This window comes from Danio rerio, chromosome 11 (assembly GCF_052040795.2).
Source record: "Danio rerio strain M-AB ecotype USA chromosome 11, GRCz13ab, whole genome shotgun sequence".
Classification (NCBI taxonomy): domain Eukaryota; kingdom Metazoa; phylum Chordata; class Actinopteri; order Cypriniformes; family Danionidae; genus Danio; species Danio rerio.
This window is the reverse complement of record NC_141031.1, coordinates 42,413,274-42,440,796: the sequence shown is the minus strand read 5'-3', so window position 1 is coordinate 42,440,796 and position 27,523 is coordinate 42,413,274. Positions and strand designations below refer to the sequence as shown.

The window sequence follows — 27,523 nt, the reverse complement described above, 5'->3', positions numbered from 1 at the left end:
GCGATGAAAAACTGCTTTTATTCTATCGGAAATAAAACAAATAAGACTTTCTCCAGAAGAAAACATATTATACGAAATACTGAGAAAAATTGCTGTGCTCTGTTAAACATAATTCGGAAAATATTAGAAAAAGGAGAGCTAACAATTTCGACTTCAACTGTATATTAAATCAATTATAAATGAAACAGGAAACTTGATACGAATATTAATGAGCAAACAATTCATTGTTCAAGGCCCTGTGTGTCAGTAATGGGTTTACTTCAAGTTTGCTGTCCACATATGATTGTGCACTTCCACGACCCCTCACTGAAGCTCATATAGCTGTCCTCAAGTTTATGCCCTTTGGCACTTTTCTGTGCCACATGAAATTTATCATGGCACATTCCGATGTGTTTTCCTGGATTCCTTCCCCAACACAGGAGAGCAGCTCTGCAATAATACCCAAGGAAGAACAACTGATCCTAAACTCAACAGACCCCCTCCGACAGATTTTCCACTCGGTCTGAACCCGACCTTCTGCTCCAGGGGAAAAGCTGGCATGGGTGAGGGAGTTCCCGTGGGCACTGCCACAGAAAGCAGCCTGAACAAACTGAATGCGGTGGGTCGGGAGGAGCCGTGAGCTCGGGGCGCCAGATTGTTGTCAGATGCGTAAGAGGAGCTTTGCCCACTGCATGTTCATCCCGAGCAGCACAGCCCATTGACTGGAGCAGTAATTCACAGTCATTTGTCTGTTATCAAGGTGTCCTTTCACTCGCAGATCTGTATGTCAGACAGATGCATGATGGGAAGTAATCCAGAGTGGGAATGAGTCAGGAGGGCAGTGGAAACTGCAAATAAATAGGTAAAATGGGAAACTGTAATGATCCATCTATCTATCTATCTATCTATCTATCTATCTATCTATCTATCTATCTATCTATCTATCTATCTATCTATCTATCTATCTATCTATCTATCTATCTATCTATCTATCTATCTATCTATCTATCTATCTATCTATCTATCTATGAAGTAATCTACACAATAGTAACTCTGTCCATCCATCCATCCATCCATCCATCCATCCAACCATCCATCCATCCATCCATCTACTTGTAACCCAAAACTTAGTCAAATATAAACAAACCTAATGTTGGAATTAATTTGATTATTCAAATTAAAATGACAAATTAAAACAACCCAAGAGTCTATCCACACACACACACACACACACACACACACACACACACACACACACACGCACGCACACACATTGTATAATGCTGGTTTGTTCTGTAGACAATTAGAAAAAATATATAGCTTAAAAGGGCTAATGATTATTTTCTTAAAATGGTGTTTAAAAAATTTAAAACGGCTTTTATTCTAGCGGATATAAGACAAATACGACTTTCTCCAGAAGATAAAATATTATCAGACATCCTGTAAAAATTTTCTTGCTCTGCTAAACATTATTTGTAAAATATTTTAAAAAGATTTTCAATTTCAAATTTTGACGTCAACTATATATATATATATATATATATATATACACACACATACATGTATGTGTGTGTGTGTGTGTGTGTATCTGTGTGTGTGTGTGTTGTTAAAATTTATATTTACATTTTTAATATTACTTTTCTTTTTTAAATGTTTAGGTAAATACTATTTGTTTGGACCATACAGTGTAAAAAAAAAACACTAATCAACATTTAGTGTGCATAAAAATGAATTCCTTCAACAGTGTTTAAAAGGTATCCCAATACGGACTAACAGAGAAGAGAACATGTAAAAAAAAAAAAAAAAAAAAAAATATATATATATATATATATATATATATATATATATATATATATATATATATATATATATATATATATATATATATAAAAGTTTATGTATTATATTTACTTCATTTATTTATTGTATATATGTTTTTGTTAAAATAATTTCATATAAAGCATAGTTTTGGTGACTTTGCTGGACAAATCTGTCTTCAGTATTATAACAATGATTAAATATGTGTGTCTACACTTTAAACATTTATCTACAGCAGTGGTTCTCAAACTTTTTTCACCAAGTACCATCTCAGAAAAAAAATTGTCCCTCCAAGTACCACCATAATGACCAGTATTGAAATACAGTAGCGTAGTAGGCCCAGTAAGGCATCTACAACTCTGCAGTTTAAAATCGTGACAGATTAACTACTATTATTAAGAATTTTTATTATTATCAGCCACTTTAAACATTATAAATAGTTTGAACATTAACACTGTACTGTGCTTATATGTAAAAAAATGAATAAATAAAAACCTGGAAATGTTGCTTGGACCTCATCAATATAGGTTATATATCATCATATTCATATATGAACCATTTTTGATCAATTTTGAAATATATGTTGCATGTACATATGACATTGATATTGGATTACTCTGTGTACCACTAGAAGGAAGCCTGCGTACCACTAGTGGTACACGTACCACAGTTTGAGAACCACTGATCTACAGTATAGTCAATACACAACAGAAAAGAAGCCCTTATACAGAGAGGCTGAAACATTCACCACAGCTGTCAACAATTTGAATACAGATGAGCAAGTCAAGTTAAAAATAAAGAGGTAAAGGAAACAGCCTTTAATAAACATTTAAACATATTGCTGTCGCCTTACACATAAGAGCTTATAGTCACAGCAGCATTGGCTCCAAAACCTGCCCGAGCTGCCAAAGAAATGTAGCACCACATTGAACTTTTCAGCACTAAAAATAACCTCTAGAATGAGCGATGCCCAAACTCAATGGCAAACTGAGGCTTGTTTTTATCACACCTGCGTCTGACCAGAGCTCCGTCCAGCAAAAACAGAGGCATTGTTGAAGGATGGAGGGGAAATGAGCGCACCCGTTTGCGGGTTTGCCATGGGGTGGCAGCATTTTTTGTGGATGTGCATACAGGGTGTTGTAATCGCATGCAATAAACGCCACAAACCACATTTTAAAGAATGAGGCGTTTTTGAGTTCACCGCAAGTGACTTCATCAGAACCTGACTTTTCTGACCTGCTTATGGACATGTGCCAAGTATTTTTAATGAAAATATTTTCTAATAGTTTACTAATAAACTTTTTTGTTTGCTTTAGGTGTGCATACAAAACTTGACATGCTTATTGACATATGCTATTATTTTTTTATATGTATTATTAAAGGAAACATTTGCTAATTTAGTCTGAATGCACAGTTTAATGAAACCTAGTAAAATAATTAAAAAATAAACACATTTTTCATTTTTGTTTTAATTGAAATTATTAATATTTATTTTTAATATAATAGCATTAAGGTTTAATATAATAATAGTTTAGTAATAATAAATTATTAAATAAGAAAAATGGAAACAAATAGATAAATAAGTAAACAAACAATTAAAATAAATAAATAAACAAATAAAGGAAATAAATAAAATTTGTTTGTTTTTAAAGGCTGCATAAAATATAAAAGAAAATAAAGAAAATAAATAAATAGATAAATAATTAAACAAACAATTAGAATAAATAAACAAATTTTGTTGTTCTCAAAATGATGCACAAATGTAAAAAGATAAATAAATAAAATAAATAAATAAAGAAACATAAATAAATAAACAAACAAACAATTTAATTATTTAAATAAATAAGGTTTAAATAGTGCATTAAATGTAAAAGAAAATAAAGAAAATAAATAAATAGATACATAAATAAACAAACAATTAAAATTAATAAATAAAGTTGGTTCTTTTCAAAGGCCCATGTTTAAATTAAATAAATGTAAAAATAAATAAATAAATAAATAAATAAATAATTAAATAAATTTGGTTGTTTTTTAAGGTTGCATAAAATGCAAAACAAAAATAAAGAAAAATAAACAGATAATATATAATAAAACAATTTATATAAATAAATAATAAATAAATAAATTAATTAATTAATTAATTTGGTTGTTTTAAAGGCCCATGTTTCAATGCATACCTTGTGAAAAAGAAAAAAAAATATTTTAAATGTTAAAATAAATGTTAATGATTTATTTAGTATAATATAAATAAAACGAAGAAAATACATGATCAGAAGTTTAACTATTTCATAAAAAAGCTATTTTTAAAATTTAATTTAATCTATTATTTTTTGTTTTTTATTTTTGTAAATTATTTAATATTATTTTTATTGTTTTTTGAGGATGACCATTAAAGATGTTGTAGAGGCATGCAATAAATGCCACAAACCCCATTAAAACAGTTTAAAAGATTTTTGGATCCAGCTCAAGTCAAGACTTCATCAGAACTTTTCTGACCTGCATGTGGACGCACAGAGAGTGAGACATCGGGGGATTTTCTAACCATTGCAGGACAGAACAAGAGAAGCATTGTTACTAGACCATGTTCAGGTTCACAACAAGCAAACAGCAGTTAAATGTTCATTAGAGTGTTTTAATAAGCAAAACCAGAAACCTGTTTTCCTTCAGTCTTCTTGGAGGGATCAAGTTTGACATGCCTGAGACAGATCTGCTTCACGACCTGATGTTAAACAAGCACGAATCACAGTCAATCAGCTCTTTCTCCTTCACTGGACTCAATGAGGACTTCTTCTGGAGCCTGAAAAGACACTGAGGGTTTGGTTAAATTATTTAAAGTCATGTTTATATGTTTTATGACATTATGATATGAAGAAAGGCAGTGTTGAAAGTAGATTGTTTTAAATAAATGATGCTAATGCTACAAAAGTCTTGTCGCCTATCCAAGTTTAAGGAACAGCAAATAATAACTTGACTTCTAGTTGATCATTTGGTATTAGTGGCTTATATGAAAGGCAAAGGCCTCTAGATTACACTTATTTTACCAAACTAAAATAAGATCATGCCTTGATTTTTAATGATTTAATTAGGACAGTAAGGTCTGATCTTACTCAGACAAAAGCCTTGTCACTTAACAGAATTAATGTCTAGTATAGAATATAAAGTCATGCTGCATTGGAGAGAGAATTAATATTCTTTATGACTCCTATGAGCTTGGAGGACTACATCCATACATCTCTGCAATGACTCAAATCACTTATTAATAAAGTCATCTGGAATGGCAAAGAAAGCGTTCTTGCAGGACTCCCAGAGCTCATCAAGAGTCTTTGGATTCATCTTTAAAGCTTCCTCTTTCATCTTACCCCAGACATGCTCAATAATGTTCATAACTGGTGACTGGGCTGGCCAATCCTGAAGCACCTTGACCTTCTTTGCGTTCAGGAACTTTGATGTGGAGGCTGAAGTATAAGTTATTATTTGTTGCTCTTCAATTGGGATCGATGACAAGATTTTGTCAGGTAGTGTACATATAGGGTGATTTGAGTGATTGTCATGATGTTGCTAAGGTTTTGCATATAATTCAGGTTGCATATAATAACAGGAATAATAACAAAAGACACTTAGTGCATTGCTTTATTGTATATACAGTATAAATAGTATATACCAACCACATTAAACTGCAAAAGTATCACACTAAAAACATTGAGTCACAGTAAAATTCAATTATTGAGCATGTCTGGAGTAAGATGAAGAAGGAGGCATTGAAGATGAATCCAAAGAATCTAGATGAACAAGATTTTTGTCTGAGTACATGTCTAGTTAATATAAAAAAGGACCATTAAACATATACATTCTAAAAAAAGTTTGTTTTTTAAATAATTTAAAAATTATAAAAAATATTATATTCATTATGAATTAAATAATAATAATAGCGAGGCAGTGGCGAAGTAGGTAGTGCTGTCGCCTCACAGCAAGAAGGTCGCTGGGTCGCTGGTTCGAACTTCGGCTCAGTTGGTGTTTCTGTGTGGAGTTTGCATGTTCTCCCTGCCTTCGCGTGGGTTTCCTCCAGGTGCTCCGGTTTCCCCCACAGTCCAAAGACATGCGGTACAGGTGAATTGGGTAGGCTAAATTGTCCGTAGTGTATGAGTGTGTGTGTGGATGTTTCCCAGAGATGGGTTGCGGCTGGAAGGGCATACGCTGCGTAAAAACTTGCTGGATAAGTTGGCGGTTCATTCCGCTGTGGCGACCCCGGATAAATAAAGAGACTAAGCCGACAAGAAAATGAATGAATAATAATAGTAATAATAATAATAATAATACAATAACGACAACAACAATAATAATATAATAATAATAATAACAATATAGTAGTAATAATAATAATATAATAATAATAACAATAATATAATAATAATAATGATAATAATATTTATTATTATTATTATTATTATTATTATTACTGTTGTTATTGGTGTTATAAAATTATTAGTCTAAATAAATAACAGAAATTAATCCTAAAATCTAACCCGAAAACAATGTAAAAACAAAACTGGAGTGATACTTTTAGATCTTTTACATGAATATTAATTTTGACAATTCTATAAAATAGAAAAAAAATGTTTTACAGAATTATCTGTTCATCTTACACTCGACAAGGCCGCGAATTAATGAAGTCCTACTTCCCTGACTCTTATCCCTACTTTCTGTCAACCCTGGGAGAACATGCAAACACCACACGGAAATGGCAACTGACCCAGCTGGGACTCGAAGCAGTGACCTTCTTGCTGTGAGACGACAGTGCTAACCACTGAGCCACCCTGCAGCTTTGCAATGTTTACCAGATGTAATATTCAGTATTTGCTTGCTGTTCGTCTAGCAGACTCTCCTATCCAGCGATACTGTCTTTTCGTATGTACGGTTTCACAGGTATGCGTGTGGCAAAGATGGATCTCATTTTATATGTATTATGCAAATACCGCCCTGGCCGGCGCGAACTGCCCGTCCTCTTAACGTAAACAAACCATCTGGCAATAAATCCTCACTTGTTATTTCCTCGGTTTCACTCCCCAGAGCCGATTCTCAAATACAAGATGTGCTTGTTGAACACGTCGCCCCTCCTCCGTCCCCCCACATCGACTCACAGCATCTTCAGGGGGCCGAAACAGTCAGTCTTTTAATTTGGCTTATGACAGCCCCTCAGTGTGCGCACGCTGGCAAGTCCCCGACTTTTTAGACCGGCCTCTCAACCACGACCTAGTACTCATTACTACTGTTTGTTTTGGCAGCAGCCAGATGGTACTTAGGAGCGCCGAGCGGTGCAAGTGTCCCGGCCAACATGCGATATTTATGTTTAGGGAGCGCGGACACCAGTTTAGCTGAGATCGAATCAATAATACCTTTTAACGCAGGTCTGAAACACTGAGGCTTGAATACTTTGTGTGAGAGAGAGAGAAAGGAAATTGAGCAGTTCCATGCAAATGTCAACCTTGCCATGAAAAAACTAGAAAAAAAACATCTCTAAGTTTTATTTTTGTGTGTGCGTGTGTGTGTGTGTGTGTAGGCTTGTATTTAACAGTACTGCAGTTTAAAGGCTTAATTAGGTTCATTAGGTTAAAGTTAGGGTAATTAGGCAAATCATTGTATAACGACGGTTTGTTCTGAAGACAATCGAAAAAAAATGATTGTTTAAGGCTAATAATTTTGATATTAAAATGGTCTTGCAAAATATAGAAACTGCTTTTATTCTAGCCGAAATAAAACAAATAAGACTTTCACCAGAAGAAAAAATATTACAGGAAATACTGTTAAAATTTCCTTGCTCTCTTAAACACCATTTGCTAAATATTTGAAAACAGGAGGGCAAATAATTTTTACCTCATCTGTATACTTTCTATGTGAGTTTACCCAGCAAGCAGAGAATGTCAACACGACATTAGATCAATGTTGTACCCCAACGCTGTGGGACATTGCATTTTGGGTGGAAATGAAAATCAATTTGACGTCAGAACTTAACGTCAGACCAACGTCAGTGTCCAACGTTGCATTTTGGTTGCTTTCCAATGCAACCTAAAACCCCCCAAATTTTAACACCTGATGATGTTGCAGCTTGATGTTGTGTGGACGTTACCAATATGACGTCTTTCAGACGTTGGATTTTGGTTTCCATATCTGATGAATAAATGTCAGTATTTGACGTCAATATAACGTTTGTTTAAGATGTTGGCTCGATGGTATTTTGGTCACTTTCAACGCAACCTAAAAGCAACCAAATTTCAGCATCTAATGATGTTACAGCTTGACGTTGTGTGGACGTTACCAATATGACGTCTATCAGACATTTGATTTTGGTTGCGATACGTGAGGAATAAATGTCAGTATTTGACGTCAATAGGATGTTTGTTTAAGATGTTGGCTCGACATTGGATTTTGGTCACTTTCCAACGCAACCTAAAAACAACCAAATATTAACGTCTAATGATTTTACAGCTTGACGTTGTGTGGACGTTACCACTATGATGTCTATAAGACATTGGATTATGATTGCCATATCTGACTCATAAATGTCAGTATTTGACGTCAATATGATGTTGGTTAAAGATGCTGGTTTGATGTTGGATTTTGGTCACTTACCAACGCAACCCAAAATCATTCAAATATCAACATTTAATGATTGGTAACATTGTGTGGGCGTTACCAATATGACATCTATCAGACATTGGATTTTGGTTGTCATACCTGATGAATAAATGTCAGTATTTGACGTCAATATAACGTTGGTTTAAGATGTTGGCTCAACATTAGATTTTGGTCACTTACCAACGCAACCTAAAAAACAACCAAATATTAACGTCTGATGATGTTGGAGCTTGATGTTGTGTGGACGTTACCAATATGACGTGTATTAGACGTTGGATTTTGGTTGCCATTTCTGACTAATAAATGTCAGTATTTGACGTCAATATAACGTTGGTTGAAGATGTTGGCTTGATGTTATTTTGGTCACTTTCCAACGCAACCTAAAAACAACCAAATATTAACATCTAATGATGTTACAGCTTGACATTGGGTGAACGTTACCAATATGACGTCTATCAGAGGTTGGAATTTGGTTTACCTGATGAATAAATGTCAGTATTTGACTTTAATATGACGTTGGCATAAGATGTTGACTCAGTGTTGGATTTTGGTCACCAACACAACCTAAAAACAACCTAATATCAACGTCTAATGATGTTACAGCTTGATGTTGTGTGGACGTTACCAATATGACGTGTATTAGATGTTGGATTTTGGTTGCCATTTCTGACTAATAAATGTCAGTATTTGACGTCAATATAACGTTGGTTGAAGATGTTGGCTCAATGTTATTTTGGTCACTTTCCAACGCAACCTAAAAGCAACCAAATATGAACGTCATTTGACATCATTATTGGACATCAAAATAACATACACAGAATTTTAGTAAAATCACAACCTAAATCTAACCTAATGTTAACATCTTATGAGGTTGTGTGCCTGCTGGGTATGTATTCAGTTTTTACTTGAAATCGCTCAACTATATACTTTGTAAAACAAACCATTTTGCTCTTTTCTCTTCAAGTGTGATTTGGACAATGACCCCCCTAATTTTCAGTCTGGGGCCGCTTGCGGATTTTCAATTTGCCAATGCGTGGAATAAAGTGTTATGTTACTACTTGATATGTAGCAAGAATGTGATAAACAGCAGTAGCATTTTTGAATGTCCGCAAGGAGCAGCAGTTTTGCGTGCCTTCACAGCATCCTCTGACCTCAGCGCTGTTGGGATATTAGAGGGATCAGACTCTTGACTGGTTGTTAACACTCTTCTATGTGCTAGAGAGGAGCCACTAAAGCCAAAATTACTCAAATAAATAACCATCCATACAGCCCACACAAACCAAGTTCACTTGTGTAAAATGAGGACTCAGGATTTGGAATTTTTTGAGAAACATGGAAAGTTTGACTCATTTTAATGTGTTTTGTATTTGCTGCACACTTTTCATATGTTTTTTACACTCTGATCAGGTTGTGTCCTCACTCCATTACCAGAACTTACTGTAGTTTGTTGTTGTTGATGCCTATATACACTCATTGGCCACTTTATTAGGTACACCTTACTAGTACCAGGTTGGACCCCCTTTTGCCCTCAGAACTGCCTTAATCCTTTAAGGCATAGATTCAACAAGGTACTGGAAAATTCCTCAGAGATTTTGCTCCATATTAACATGATAGCATCTTGCAGTTGCTGCAAATTTGTTGGCTGCACATCCATGATGCGAATCTTCCGTTCTACCACATCACAAAGGTGCTCTCTTGGATTGAGATCTGGTGAGTGTTGAAGCCATTTAAGTACAGTGAAATCAATGTCATGTTCAAGAAACCAGTCTGAGATGATTCGTGCATGGTGCGTTATCTTGCTGAAGATGGGTACACTGCGGTCATAAAGGGATGGACATGTTGTCAGTCACATAAATAATAATACTGAGATATATCCAAGATGCAAGTGTATTTATTATGTGACTGGTGGTCAAAAATATTAGAGCAAAAAGAGTACAAAAACAGAGAAAAAGTTCACAAAACGTGGCAAAAACATGAGCCGAAAGAGTCCACAAGTCAGCCGATAACCAGGCAAACAGTCCAGAAATTCAGAGACAGAGCACAGAGATTCCTGACAAGATGCAGAGTAACATGAACAACACTAACAAACTGACAATGTAACAAAGATATTGCCGTGGTAACTAGCCACAGCTGGGCGGCTGATTAGAATAGCTGATCGGCATAACAATAAATAACGTGACCACAACAACACTGACACGCCACAACAAACGCACGTGAAGCATGCAAAACATAAGCATGTGACAACACAGACAATACCAGAAGTGCGCACACACCTTCAAATGTGACACACGGTCAGCAACTTTACTCAGGTAGGCTGTTGCATTGACACAATGCTCAATTGGTACTAATGGACCCAAAGTGTGCCAAGAAAATATCCCCCACACCATTACACCACCACCACCAGCCTGAACCGTAGATACAAAGCAGGATGGATCCATGTTTTCATGTTGTTGACGCCAAATTTTGACCCTACCATCCGAATATTGCAGCAGACTTCGCGACTCATCAGACCAGGCAACATTTTTCCAATTTTCTATTGTCTAATTTTGAAAATGAAAAATATTTAATCTCAGACTGGTGTCTTGAGCTTGACAATGAGTTCACTGTACTCAAATGGCCTCCACAGTCACCAGACTCAATCCAATAGAGCACCTCTGGGATGTGGTGGAACGGCAGATTCGCATCATGGATGTGCAGCCGACAAATCTGCAGCAACTGCGTGATGCTATCAAGTCAATATGGAGCAAAATCTCTGAGAAATATTTCCAGTACCTTGTTGAATCTATGCCACAAAGGATTAAGGCAGTTCTAAAGTTAAAAGGAGGTCAAACCTGGTTCTAGTAAGGTAAAAGTAAAGTAAAAGTAAAGGCCGGTAAGTGTATAAATGTAAATAAATGTCTTAACGCTCGCACAATATAGGGATTTAACTATTTTCTGTTTTTGTTTCAGTTCAGATGACCAACTTTTTAGGAAGCATTAATGTGGACGCAGAGCATTTTTAGATGAAAACAGCATTTTCTCTCCGGCAGTTCAAAAGCCAAAAGGGGATCAAATTTGGTACCAGTAAGGTGTACCTAATAAAGTGGCCAGTGAGTGTATTTTATTTTAAGAAACAATTTATATATTTAGGAACATTAAACATGTCAGTCTAAATAATTAAAATGGATATAAAGTAAACTGTTTAGGCCTATATTATATGTAGGCTTATAGGTGATTTGTTTTTCAGATGTTTCCTGAATTGTGGCCTTACCAGAAGCCTTTGATATGGAGGGACCTCTTCTGCTGGAGATACTGTTGCCCTAAAAAACCTAAACAGCACTTCAAAAGCGTACATATATACAATAGGAACGCTATAACAAAAATTTTAGCAATCTTAAAACCTTGACTTTTCTAATCCACGGTAAACCTTAAAAGCGATTATCGTCCTATACCTAGTAGAACCCAGACTAGAAAATGGTGTGAGAACAATATCAGACTGAATACGAACCTACAACCACTATGCCACCATCTAAAATTTTCATTGGGTCATAGGTTCACGTGCTTTAGGAACAATTGAAGACACTTTTTACCCTGGACTGTTTTACCATATACCAGCTGTGCAAACAAACAAAAAAAAAGCGACAGGCTGCTGGGGATACAGGTGTAATTCACAAGAATGAATAACCGCACTGTGGTCAGAACTGGCATCTGACTCAATGACGTCCAATCATTAAGTGCCACCACACCACAGGTCTCCAGATGTGCATAATATGCAAGTCACGCTCAGCATTCGACTGGATAGTTTGCTTTGTTGCAGCAGCATGCCAGATTTGTACAACAGCAAGGAAATTCATTCCGGGTGAACTCCAGAGGGATTGTCCCGTTCCCAGACAGAGTGTTTAACTTTAGCTTGCCCCTGCTGGTGGAAGCTGTTAATACACTACTTGTGATAAAGGAGATACATATCAGCTAGAAATCTGTATTTTAAAAACACATACAATCACAAACCAGAAAAAAAAAATTGGGACGGTATGAAAACACAAATAAAAAGGAAAGCAGTGATTTTCAAATTTATTTTGAATTGTTTTTTCATTGTAGACAATATGAGGAAAGTATTTCATGTTTTGTCTGGTCAACTTCATTTCATTTGTAAATATACATCCTTTCTTGCCAGTAAGTTACCGCAAAAATCCAGTAAAATATCTAACAGTGTAGATGTTGTTAACAGGGCTTTACATTAACACCCGCCAAATGTAGGTAGATTTGGGTTGTGGCGGGTTAAACAGACACTCACACTAGCCACTTTGGCTGGCTGAAACTCATTTTTAAATTGGCAGAGCTGGCTCGTCGTCACTAGATTATACTGTTAGTTTAAAACCGTTTGTCTAAATGCGTACAAATGTGATCTTAGAATCGAGAAGCAGCACGACTGACCAAAACAGCTTTTCGCGGTTGCAAAAGAAAGCAGGTGAATAACGAATGAGAGGATCATGCGCACGGTGAGACAGGCTTTCCTTACTCACTAACAAGGGCTTTAGTGTCACGCGCACAGATGATTTGATGCGTGCGAATGTTTAAAAGCTCCTGTGCCGTTTCCTCACTGGAGGCAACCATGCCTGGAAACGGAACTAGTGCGATGCTATTGCACCCACAGTCCTTCAAGGGGTCGAGATTCTTTGCAAGCAGCTGCAGTTGTTGCCGCTTTCGCTTTAACCGTTCTTTGAACAGATTATTAACTGACCTAACATTATCGCGCACAGAATGTTTGTTTTTTTTCCCGATTTCTTTTGCATGTTGTTATTTTTGTTAATATAGTTTAATAATCATCCTTTACAATAATATTGCTTTAACATGTTGTTGTATGCATAGGTAACTGGTGATCTGGGATCTTGAGCCAGAATAGAACACTGTGCATAGTTTTATATGCGTGAGAATATATGTTTTAAATGTCAGCTGGTTTGTTGAATACTAAATGTATGCATACTGCAGTATTTTGCTTGTTTTCACACATTATTTAAAATTCGTGGTAAGGAAATAATTAGTTTGGTGTGGTCAGAGGAAAAAAAAAAGGTAAATCCTTAATGTGTTGAGCTCTGAAAAGTTCTGTGAAGGAAAACTAATCACATTGCAACACTTTTTAATGAAAGCATAACCCATTTGCTCATGCTCACTGAGTAAGCTCAAATATAAAACAGTTAAATTAATTAATTTTAGCATGCCACAACCCATTAAAGTCAAATTTATGCATATAAAATATATTTTCCCAACAACAAAATTGTGGCTAGTGTAAATGGCGAGTGGCTAATAACGATGGAAACCTACTAGCCACAGTGGCTGGTGATCAAAAAAGTTAATGTCAAGCCCTGGTTGTTAATCTACCAATGGTGCATCGAGTGGGAAGAATTTCTCTCCATCAGAAGTATAGAGAAGTACAATAAATGGAAAGAAAACAACATGGTTAAAATGTAGTTGCAATGTAACTTGAATGCAACTAAATGTGTAAAAGGGGGCCATCAAAATAAAATGATACCAAATGAAGGATTTTTTAGAAGATGTTCATTAAAAAAGTCTAATAGAAACCAAAAGTGATTCTTTCTGCATCTGTATACTCTGTAAATCCTTTTTAAAGTCCTTTATTTACACCAACTCAGACAACATATCACTTTTACTATTAAAATATGAATAAAACTCACTTTCTTTCAAACTTTGCAAGGTTAAAAGTTGTTGGAAGGAAGATCAAGGATCCAAAATGCGATCTCTATTAAAAAACTAAATCTTTAATAGAAACTGTTTGGCATGTAGTTGCAATGTAACTTGTTTTCAACAAACGTGTATAGGAAGCCATCAAAATAAAGCGTTACCAAATTATGGGTTTCTTTTAGGATTTTTAGGCATTGTAAAATTCTAATGGGAACCAAAAGTGATTCTCCAATAGCACTGGTGCCAAAATCCGAAAATCAGAGTTTACAAATGCTAAAAAAAACTTCCGAAGTTCTAATCACCTGCAGTACATCAGATGTCCATTAGGGGCAGCTTCTCTCCCAGTGTGCTGTAAAGGTTTATTGACACTGAAAATCTCACGGCTGGGTCTCCTGGGGGGTGGTGGGTTTGCAGACGCCGGGAGCAGTGTTAAAACCAAACAGCACTAATTGAAGCAGACGCTTACATATTCTCCAGCGTGTGGCTCAGGGGTGCGTTTGGCCACAGCATCGGATGCCGCTGGCAGAAAAGTGCACAGTGGACGTGGCCTAAACCGAGAGGTGCACTCCAGGGCAATGAGTTTTTTTTCACGCATTAAAAGGTCACACATTAGAATATTTCTGTGAGAGACATACGCTGCATTACATTAGTATGAAATGGGGTAAGGAACTATGCTTGTACACTGTCAAATTTCTGTTGATTAAGTTTCTGTATTTGGTATTTTACATGTACATTACATTTACAGTTGTGAATTGCATTATGGGATGTTGATCTCTGCTCTGTCGACTTTTGATGTTTTAAATTCAACTCTGCAGTTTAGCAAAGTGGCTCTTTCATTCAGGGAATTCATTCATGCCCCTCGTGACAAACGAGATATTTGATCGAGGAACTGCTCTAAGCGTGTATTTTTCATGCAATGTTTGATACCGCACGGCGAATGAGAGAAAAAAAAAACTCTGAATTTTTCTGTAACTTGGATGCATTTGGCAGGTAGCGTCAGAAAGCCGCGTGTGTTATTCCTGTCACAGAATGCAGCGAAAATCCTACATGACGGTAAGTTTGATTGTGGAGCTAACATGTTTACACTCGGTGTAATAGTTAGTTCGATACGAACTAAGTTTGCCATCTGAATAAACAAGAGCACTGGTCGCTCACTTACCAAATCTGTAGAGACAGGACAATCAACACCAACTGGAGCCGCGTCTTTATTAAGAGAAGACAAGCAGCAAATCCGGATCTCACCATTTCAAGATGAAAAAAGCTCTCGGGTAACAATGTTCCTTAGACAAGTTTTGTTGTCGAGTGTTGCGTGCACTTTAATCCACACGTGAGTCCAGCTGTGCTTTCATAGTAGAAAAATGAAAACAAAACTTAACTGCAGCAAATTATAAAAGCATACACTGCGTGCTTGTGTTGCCAACACAACGTGGCGTCTCTCTGCCGCCTGAACACTGTAACATTAATGAAGTTGCACAATAGAGCGCTCTGATTGGTTTGAACCAAGTCTTACCCATGCATTAATGCAGCACACTCAGAGACGTGATAAAGCACTCCCAGGTACAAACGTCCAGTCTACGAGCTGAAATACACGCTAAGATCTCATGGCCGTGACGCAGCTTCAAAAATTCGTTTCAAACCGGAAGTACAAATTTTCTTGAAATAACGCAAAAACAACCAATTTTCACTTTTCAGTGAAATATGTGTGCCCTAATAGTATCTTTAGCAGCATGGGACACATATACGACTGTCAACAGCTCAAAAAATGTGTTTTGGTGTTTCGTGACCCCTTAATATCTGTTATTTTAGGGTATATTTCTGTAATTTAACAACCGTTATTTTACGTTTTTTCAGCACTCCAGCTGCCAGAAATAAAACGTAAAATTACCAATTTTTTTTTTTGTTATAGTGTAGGCTATAATTTACAAAGTCATTCATTAATTTGTTTAATTTAATTGAATTTAATAACCTCACCTAATGAGACTGGTGGGCACAATGTTTTCAGCAAAAGTCTTTCATTGGTTTAATTTTGGAGACCACCACTCAGAGATCATCCTCATTGTTTAGTTGTGGGCTGTATTCATTTTTAATGTATTTGATTGCCATAAAGTTGTCAGAAAGTTTAACCTGATGCTACAAAATCAATCTGCTGAAGCTGATGCTATTGCTGTGTTGTTAATCCAACATAAACACGATCTTATGAATAAAATTGAAAGGCTGATGGTTTTTTATTTGCATGTTATTTCTTCTTAATGTAACTATTAACTACTATTTTTATCTTCTTTGGGTTATGGATAAAATATGGTATTTCTAATAGTTTAATAAATGTATTTGAATTTTTGAGAATCACCAAGCGAGCCCCTATCATTGTCCCGCGACCCCCACTTTGGGAACCACTAACTTAAAACATTAAAAATGTAAAAAAGAAATAAAGTCGAAACCTTATTAACTTAAGAAAATAATAACTCTTTATCATATATATACTTTATACTCGTACTAAATGTAAATAATTAGCAGTTACACAGAGTAAGCATTATTGTGTTTATCTAATGCTTAATCAAATGTGAGGTATGTTCATTTAGCTGATAAGGGATCAACATTAACTTGTGAGAAACCGTGTTCAGAAATATGTCCCAAGCTAAGGCAGGTGTTTGCGATCCATTCGAGGCTTCTTCACAGTGAACTGCTTTAAATGCTGGTAAGGGTTTGGTTTGCACTTTTCGACATGCTTTTTCTCTCCTCTTCTTTTCTCAGGATTTTTACGTCTGTTTACGTAAGCAGAGATTCATGTTCTGGTATGCCTGCTGCCACGCTGGTGACGGAGGCTTCATGGGTCGCGAACTGACTGCTGTAACAAAAATTGGTTATCTTTTAACGCTCATGCACCTTATCAAAATCAACTACGGTATGTGGGTTTGTTCTTCTTGCATTGCTGAACTCAACTGGTAAATCATAACAACTGCTTTCACTGTATGAAAAAAGGCACTAAATACAGTTATTTGTTTGAAGTTGACCTAGTTACAGTGTAACTATTTATTTCACTACTGAGTTATATTTATTAATTTCATGTACTTACTATATACAACAATTTCCTGTAGAATCTACAGTATCTTACTGTAAATCAATTACAGCAAAAATACTGTATTTACATTTACAGCACAATTTAGCTTGATGTATATGCATTTACAGTATTGTATATTAACAGTATTGTATATTAATTGTTTTATTTATTAATTGTTTTAAGTTGAACTAGTTAAAGTCTAGTCACAGTGTATCTATTTATTTACTGAGTTATATTAATTAATTACATGTACTTTCTATACACAACAATTTTGTGTAGAATCTACAGTAACTTACTGTAAATCTACAGCAAAAATGTATTTACATTTACAACATTCACCTTGCTGTATATGTATTCACAGTATTGTATATTAGCTGTTTTATTTATTCATTAGTTTAAATTGACATAGTTACAGTGTAATTATTAATAGAACTACTGAGTCATATGAATTAATTTCATGTACTCACATACACAATTTCCTGTAGAATCCAGAGTAACTTATGGCCTGTGGTACGGGTCGCCTTTATCAAGCTTGCGTTTCCACTGCCAAAATGGTACCCTTTTGGTGGGCATGGTCTACGTCAGAAAGTTTCAGTCGACGTCATTTTTACTTGAGGATTTTTAAAGTAACTTACGGTAAATTAATTACAGAAATAATACTGTATTTACATTTACAGCACAATTTAGCTTGCTGTATATGCATTTACAGTAGTGTATATCACCTGTTTTATTTATTATAGCTGACCTAGTTGCAGCATAGTTACAGTCTATTTTACTATTAATTAATTAATTACATATACTTACTATAAACGACAATTTCCTGTAAAATCTACAGTAGCTTACTGTAAATCAGTTACAGCAAAAACTACTGTATTTACATTGCCGTATATGCATGTACAGTATTGTATATTAACTGTTTTATTTATTAATTATTTTAAGTTGACTTAGCTACAGTCTAACTATTTATTTAACTACTGAGTTATATTTTTTAGTTTCATGTACTTACTATGCACAACAATTTCCTGTAGAATTAATTACAGCAAAAATTACAGCAAAAATCCTGTACTTAAAATTACAGAACCATTTACCTTGCTGCATATGCATTTCCAGTATGGTATATTAACTGTTTTGTTTATTCATTAATTTAAGCTGACCTAATTACTGTCTAGTTACATTGTAACCATTTCTTTAACTACTGAGTTATATTAATTAATTACATGTACTTACTATACACAGCGATTTACAAATGTATTTACATTTATAGCACCATTTACCTTGCTGTCTATACATTTACAGTAGTTTGTATTAACAGTTTTTTTAATTCGTTAGTTTATGTTGTCCTAGTTAAAGTATAACTATTTATTTATTTACAGAATCACATTAAGTACATATACTTACTATACACAACAATTTTCTACAGAATCTATAGTAACTTACCGGCAGCAGTTCCCCAGTAATTTACTGTAAATTAAATACCGCAAAAATAGTGTACTTACATTTACAGCAGCATTTATCTGCTGTATGCATGCACAGTATTGTATGTATTTACTGTAAATATGTACAGTGATTTTCACAATGCAACTTTAAAATACAGCAACACACTGCAAAACAGTCCTACAGTAAAATACAGTTCATATTACAGTTAAATACTGTGTAATTTATAAAAAATTGTTCACAGTCTATGATTATGGTTAGAATGTGTGTTAAGTTTAGGGTTAATTAAATGTAATTATGAAGTGAGAAGTAAGAATTGTTACCCATTCATTTAATCACAGCAATCACAGATGAAGCTTCAAGTTGTATCTGACATAATACAAATCACTTTTTTATTTTTATTGACATTGCCCCCCTCCCCCTTCTGCTGTAATATGGCAGTATTTTTAAGTATCGAATGAATTACAACCTTGGTTATGAAAATAAAAGCTTTCGCTGCCAAGCCAGAGTCCAGCAATGTGTGGATCACCGCGTTTTGGGAGCCGTTCAAAGACACATACCTATCAAATGCCCTGTGAATTGTAAAACACATATCAACTCGACACTAGATGCTCCTCTGGGCCAAATGAGCGCAAATTTTCAGATTCAACTTTTTTCCTTCAATATCCTCAGGATTCGAGGCATATAATGTTTAGAGTACTGGCATGACCTTTGCAAGCCAAACTCAGTCCATTTGATTTGCTGAATGTTTCTTTATTGCCACATGTAGTTCTCCCCAGTTTAACGCTGTGATTTACTCGAGTCAGATGTATTCAGTGTGTAATTTAGTATCTTTTGACTGAGATGCAAAATTCTTTCCATTGTTGCCATTTTGATATTTTTTCCTTAAAAACCTGACTCAGATGGTGCTTTCTTGTTAGTCATGGTGTTTTATTCTGCTGCAAACTCATTTGTTTTGAAGTGTTCTGCCAAAAGTAAAGAACAGAAAGTGCCTGGGTGTGATTTTTTTTTGTTTTGTTGGCTGGATCTGCACTTTTGTCACGCATTTTCACAGATGCATACTATCCTTCATAAAATACAGAGGAACATCAGATAAGATTTTTGCAATGATTGCTAAATTTATTATGTTTTTTTGGCTCAAATAACTACACTGAATGGCCACAGAACTTACTTTGTCCATATTTTTACATTTTATTTTCATAAAAGTCCTTTAAACATTAGAAAATTTAAAGATACGTTATGCATTTAATGTAACATAGGCTCATTCTGAAAACGTGCCCCTATATACATTTCTGGAGATCGCAAATTATGTAGCCAGCATTTCATCTTTAAAATTAATGATAAGGGAGGTATGATACCATTTCTTTTCGCGCTTACCTCCATGTGGACGGCTTTCCCGCTGTTACCAGTTTGTCCTGTAGCTCACTATGTATGTTGGCGGACTTGAGACGAGAAGAGTTGACTGCGACAACAGGGTTCAAGTCTGGTGAAGAACAGTTCCAGAAAACGGGTAAGACAAAAATGAAAGCCAAAAAATAAAATAAACAATACAGGGTGAGAATGTGGTAAAATCTGAAAATGTAGTAAAAATTAGGTGGGTTTTCTGTTCCTGGATTGCTTTTGAAAGTAAAGTTTATTTATAAACTAATTTCGAGAGGATCACCTGCTTATGATTGTTTGCGGCTGGTCCTGCATTATTCAATTTATGATTCACCAATCAGACGATTCGTAAGCCACTAAAAATACCCTAAGTTCCAAAGAACAGCCATCTTCATTTTGAAGAATCCCCCCTTCCACCCCTACTCCTCCTCCTTTCCTAGATGGGTAGCCCAGTGATTAGCATTGTTGCCTCACAGCAAGAACGTCACTGATTCTAGTCCTTACCAAGCCAGCCGACGTTTCTGTGCGGAGTTTACACGCTCAACATGGGTTTCCCCCGTGTTCCCCCCACCGTCCAAAAACATGCAACTTAATTTAATTGACTAATCCAAATCGGCACCATAGAGATGCTCCTAGTAAGTAGTTATCTCTCAACTCTCTTCATTAGCTACTACAGCAGGGGAGTTCTCGAGATCTACCTGGGCTCAGGGCTCCCTCCCAGGACAGCATGCCATACAAGCTTTATAATCAATTATCAGCTTAGTGTGAACTCTTGAAAACACTATTGGTTGGATATAGGGAAGGAGAAGGGTGGGTCAATCGATCAGTCAGTCAGTAAGTCAACAGCAGCCTCTGGTGGATTTACACAAGAAGAGCAGGCATGAATGGAACTCGCAAGATTAATTTGAGACCTGAAAAAGCGTACACAGCAGCCTCTGGTGAATTCACAAAAACTGCAAAAAACATACCTCCTGGGACATATTTGGCACTCTCCAGAAATGTATGTAGGGGTACAGAATCAAAATGAGCCTGGGTTGATTTAATATCGCTTTTGCAAATTAATTTGAATTGGGACGTCTCATCTTCGCTAACTATTCGCTACAATTTAAAAGTTTGTGAATGGTGCATATTAAATTTTCTTTATAATACGTACCTAATAATAAACTACAGTTTTCATAAATTGATTTTAACAAAGATGTGTAAATACTGAAATACTCAAATACATTATTTGTTCATGTTAATAAATACATTACCAATGGAACGTAATCTAATTAATGTTCAGCAAATAGTAATTAAAGTAACATTAGATGATAGTATAAATCAAAAATGGCTTTTTCAAGTTCACTACTTGACAAAAGTCTTGTGACTAGTCCTAGTTTTAGGAACAACGAATAATAACTTGACTTCTTGTTGATCATTTAGTATCAGAAGTGGATTAAATGAAAGGCAAAGGCCTCTATTACCTTTATTATACCAAAATAAAATATGATCATGCCTTGATTTTGAATAATTTAATTAGGACAGTAAGACAGTAATAATGTACAGTATATAATATAAAGTCATGCTGCAGTGGAGAAAGAATGAATATTGTGTATGACTCCCATGAGCTTGGAGGACTGCATCCATACATCTCTGCAATGACTCAAATAACTTGTTAATGAAGTCATCTGGAATGGCAAAGTAGAGTTCTTCAAGATTCTTTGGATTCATCTTTAACGCCTCCTCCTCCATCTTACCCCAGACATGCTCAATAATGTTCATTCCGGTGACTGGGCTGGCCAATCCTGGCATCTTGACCTTTCTTGCTTTCAGGAACTTTGATGTGGAGGCTGAAGTATGAGAAGGAGTTTTATCCTGCTGAAGAATTTGCCCTCTCCTGTGGTTTGTAATGTAATGGGCAGCACAAATGTCTTGATACTGTCACATCTGTCAGTGACCACCTGAGGGCGCTGTAGTTCAATGGACACTGAGTGAAACTACAGCGCCCATAAAGACTACATTTCCAGACATTCTTTCGTGCACACACCCGGTCTGTCATTTACATTGATTACAACCACAGCTGTCTCCATTCTCCGTGATTACCAGGACTATATATTCAGTCATTCAACCACAGTTTGTCATTGCGTCGTTTGTCTTTCTTGTAACCAGTAAGTCTGTTTTTCCTAGTTGTTGTTCCTGATCCTGCCTCGTATCTTGCTTTAGTCTAGTTCATGTTTATCTGTCTTAGTTTCTTGTTTTGTTGCTTATTTGTTACTTTGCACTTTGATATTTTTGGATTTTTGTTAACTGTTTTTGCACTTTAATGTATTAAAATCTGCACTTGAATCCGCAATCTTTTGTTCCCGTTTTGATATTGTTTTGATCACGCAAACGTGACAGATACCTCAGGCTGTTGATGTTGCCATCCACTCTGCAGATCTCTCATATGTCCCCATACTGAATGTAAACCCAAACCATGATTATTCCTTCACCAAACTTGACAGATTTCCATGAGAATCTTGGGTCCATGTGGGTTCCAATAGGTCTTCAGCAGTATTTGTGATGTTTGAGCTGCAGTTCAACAGATGATTCATCAGAGAAATACCTTCTGACATTTTTCCAAATTATCAACTAAAAATCAAGATATTATTTGTAATTCTTACAACTGAGATCGACAATAATAGCATCTCAATTATATATCTATAGATAATAGATATGCTTACTACCTGGATACTGATACTACCATCTAAATAAATTTCAGTTCATGACACCTTTAAATACTTCAGAAATTGATAGTGGTAGTCTTAAAAGAAAGTATTATTTAATATAACTTATTGCAATCTTTATTATCATTGCACTTTGAGTAAAAACTATATCACCAAAATACCCTTTGGAATTGTAATGCATTCACTGAAGGCGGTGTTGGCACAACACCATCAGTATTATGAAATCTGCTAGATAAACTACTCTGAAAGCTGAAGTGAAGCTGTTAAGTTAATGAGCCGGCTAACTTTGGCTTTGAAGGATGCCATCAGTCTCAGCATGCACTCACGATACTAACATACTTTCACAGATCTTTTTACTGTCAGGGTCTAATCAGTTTATCTTTCACCATTTCAATGAGCATAATGGTTTTTGTGTTGGTGTGCTGTATGCACTTTTACATTTAATGCCATTTATGCATCTGATAAAGTATGAGAGCTGACGGATGCAACCGTGAAAAACAGCGAAAGCGAGAAAAAAGATAGAGAGGTAGGAGTGAGATGGCCTAAATCAACCCTTTGCCTCTTAATTTAGCCAGCATTCACAGAGACATCATTCATGGCCGATGCAGTTTGCTCTGTTTGCTTTTAAACGTGTGGCGGAGACCTGGCTCGCAGGCCCGAGTCCGATTATAACTTTATATTAGGATCCGAGGGGGAGTCAATTACAGCCAGTCCTGTTTTATAAATCAGGGTGAAAGGAGGGAGGAGGGGGAGCCAACAGCACAGGGCCTTCTTAATGCAGATTCGTGAATCCTGACTTGTTTTATTGCTGTTTGAGTACGCTTGCGGTCCATTTCCCATCAGCCCTCTGCTTTATTAATCAGCTCATGGGCATTCAGCGCTCTTTGCAGTTGTTGAGAGGGCAGAAAATGAAGGGAGACAGGGTGGATGAGGTCGGTTTATGACAAATGGACCTGGAAGGGAAATTTATCATATGGCAAGAAGAACCACCAATGGACTTGTTGTAGCAAAATCAAGGAAAGGCAGACTTGTTTACTATACAGTAGCTAAGTTTCCATGCAAATATCCAAATTAAATATATGCACAAAACTGGAATATTGCATAATAGATGTGTGAATGAAGTATCATATTCATCTATTGAGTCCAAGAGAACAAAATCATCCAATCCAGGCTCATTCTGAAAACATAGCCCCGCTTACGTTTCTGGAGACCGCGATTTATGAGGCCGGAGCTATATATGGCCGCATTACGTTTTATTCGAGCGAACGATACAGGGCGGTGTGACGCTGCTCCTTCTTCACACTCGCCGGCAGACGGCTCACCTCCGTGTGGAGGGCTATCCCGCCACAACCAGTTTGTCCGCTTAGCTTGCGGTGTTACATCGGCGAAGCAGAGGGAAGAGTCCGGGGAAGAGCGGTTCCAGAAATCAGGTAAGATGAAAAACAGAATCCAATAAATAAAAGTGAACAAGCTTGTGACGGGGTGAGAATGCGGCGAAATCCGAAAACTCGGTCAAAATCGGACGAGGGCTTTTGCCTTTTTCTGGACGGCTTTTGTAAATTGTCACTTGGGTTTAGGGAAGTAGGAGGAAGGTGGCTGGGTCACCCGATTGGCCGGCCACCCAGTCAGTCATTCAGTGAGTCAGTCAGTCGGACGGACAGTAGCTCGACAGTGGCCTCCGGCGGCTTTTCGCGCGAGAACAGCGTGGGCGCGAACGGCGCACGCTCCCGAGAGGCGTTCGAGATGTGAAAAAGCGCGCACAGCAGCCTCTCGTGGATTCACAAAAACTGTACAAATACGTACCAAGTGGGACTTATTTTGCGGTCTCCAGAAGCATCCGAGGGCTACGTTTCCAGAATGAGCCTGGGTTGAAATCATCACTTCATGCCTTTTCAAAGGGGACATATTTGTATTTACAGAGTTCACATTGGTACCAAAAAATGTATATTAGTACCTAAAAAAAACCAAAAGGTAAACAGTTGTACTTTTTAGTAACCAATATGTATTCTCAAGGTATTAATAGGGACCCTTTAGGTACATGTGTGTACCTTTTGAAAAGGTACCACCCAAACAAGTGTATGGCAAGAACCACCAATGGACTTGTTCTAGCAAAATCAACGAAAGGAAGACTTGCGTATAATACACTATCCTTGTTTCCATCCAAATATGTGAATTCAAATTATGCGCAAAACTGGAATATTGCACAATAGAGCTGCAAATAAAGCATTGTTTCAATGAGTCAAAAAGAGTCAATGAGTCAAAAATTGTTTCAATGAGTCAAAAAGAACGAAACCATCCTGTCATACCTTTTGTAAAGAGACACATTTGTACTTAAAGAGTCCATATTGGTATCTCAAAGGTATCTAGTAGTACCAAAAAATTCCAAAGGTAAACCTGTACTTTTTAGGTACCAATATGTACCCTTTGGTCAACATGGACTCTTTAGGTACAAGTGTGTACTTTTTGAAAAGGTACCACCCCAGTGGCAGCTCTTATACCTTTATTTTTGAAAGTTTAAAGCAAGAAGAACCACCAGTGGACTTGTAAAATCAAGGAAAGGCAGACTTGTGTACTACAGTTAATATGTTTCCATCCAAAGATGTGAATTACAATTATTTGCAAAACTGGAATATCACACAACCGATCTGCGAATGAAGTATCGTATCCATCCAATGAGTCAAAGAGAACTAAATCATTAAAGTGTCCACATTGGTACCTCAGAAGTCTATATTAGTAGCTAAAAAAAAAAAATCAAAAGATGAACAATTGTATTTTTTTTTAGGTACTAATATGTACCCTTGAGGTATTAATAGGGACCCTTAAGGTACAAGTGTGTACTTTTTGAAAAGGTACGTCCCCAGCAACAGCTCCTGTTTCTTTATTTCTGAAAGTGTAAGGCATGAACCACCAATGGACTTGATGTAGCAAAATCAACGAAAGGAAGACTTGTGTACTACAGTAGCTATGTAAAAAAAAAATCTTCAAGCAGGTCTCGGTACGCTTATTTGGTCCGATTTTGATGCGCACTAGAGTACGATTGCCGCATTCTCATCTGCCCAAACGAACCGCACCAAAAGAGAAAACAAACTCTTGTGCGATTCAATCGAACTAAATAAGGCAGGTGTGAAAGCACCCTTAATAACATAAATTCTCAGCCATGCATTGGGTCTAAGATAACAGATAATTCTAGAAAACATTTTTTTCCATATTCTATAGAATTCTTTTAGAAGTCTTAGCATATCATTCCAGTTCCAGTGTCTTTACATGGTTTTCCAGTTAAAGAAATAAATATATTTATTTGTGGTAGGCGAGAGGTGAGTTTTATGTCTAACAATGCCAAACCTGGGTTTGGGTTACTTTAATGGACTATTTGGCAATATAATTGATGACTGCAGCAAAAAAAGGCAAAATAGGTCCAGATGTAGTGAAATATTAGTACAATTTCAGTTTGTTTGCTATCTGAATTGCTTGTTTGAGTCAGTTACACGTGTTCCAACCACATAGTGTCATGGGATTTAGCTTAAAGTGACATTTAAAGGCTTAACTAGATTAAATAGGCAAGTTAGAGTAATTAAGCAAGTCATTGTGTAACAGTGGTTTGTTCTGTAGACAATCAAAAAAAATGCTTCAATGGGGCTAGTAATATTGACCTTAGAATATTTATAAAAAATTAAAAACTACTTTTATTCTAGCTAAAATAAAACAAATCAGTCTTTCTCCAGAAGAAAAAATATCATCAGACATACTGTAAAAAAGTCCTTGCTCTGTTAAAGATCATTTGGGAAATATCTAAAAAAGAAAAAAATAATATCATTTCATAGACATCAACTGTATTATTTTAGAGGTATTTGGATAATGCATTGCAGTTCGTGCATATTGTGCCTTACAGAATTACAGATGCCTTTGCTAAACTTAGCCAAAACTATCTAATTACTTGAAAACCTTTTTAATGGCATCTGCAAGGGTTAATATTTCTCAAATATGTCATTTACACTGACCTGAGTGGTCAAAGTTCATTAATCAGACTGACCGCCCCATAATTACCTTCCTGTTTCACTGTAAGCTCTACCTGTCAATCTCAAAGACTGACAGGTCAGTGACCCAATAGACCACAGACATTTTCATTTCCCACTGGAGATTAGGGAGTGGGACATTTAATTGGCCTCTAAGCGTTTACGGCACCGAGTAAACAGGCTCAGGCATTTACAGTGTGGTATCTTGACTTGTGTTTATGCCAAGAGTACTTTGCGTGTGCCCAAAGCAGTGAAAAACCCAAGGAGGGAAGGCCAGCGCCAACTATACAGACCCCAAATGCTGCTCACGCTGAATAAAATACTGCTTAGGTGAATAATATATTCAATTATTCACCCATCTTTCCATCCATCAGTCAAAAGCCTGTGGTTTGGACGGTGAAGTGGACGATTATGGGTGGGTGTAAATACGGGCCCTTTTCCATAGTTTCGCTTTCACTGGATTTGTAACGGTGACCACATTTCACCTCCTGCTGAAAGAGAGAAGAGCAGATCACACTTTACAGTCAGCATCAAAACTGACTTGATTAACAAACACTTTTGCTCTTATGAGATGAATAATTAGTGTGCTTAAAATCCCACATTATGTTTTATTTGCTTTTAATTTTGTTTTGAAAGTTATACGTTTAGATCGACACCCATAGCAAACTTAAAGGTGCTGTATGTTAGTTTTTGACTCTTCTAAAGCAGTGGTCCCCAACCCTTTTTTCACCGCCGACCGGTCAACGGTTGTCAATTTTACAACGGAGGGGGGGGGTGGTGCTGCATCCAGGTTAATCATGAACAACTCAGTGGGCATGCGCTAG

At 36.3% G+C, this 27,523-nt stretch overlaps 1 long non-coding RNA gene across 1 annotated transcript; it reads right to left on the bottom strand.

Moving 5' to 3' along the window:
* LOC147834899 (uncharacterized) lies at nucleotides 1–27,190 on the bottom strand. Its single transcript, XR_015502947.1, has 6 exons — nucleotides 27,055–27,190; nucleotides 19,979–20,084; nucleotides 11,681–11,729; nucleotides 4,451–4,605; nucleotides 4,294–4,334; nucleotides 1–827 (listed from the first exon to the last, which is right to left on the bottom strand). It is a non-coding gene; the product is annotated as an uncharacterized LOC147834899 (long non-coding RNA).
* Nucleotides 27,191–27,523: the final 333 nt, after the last annotated feature.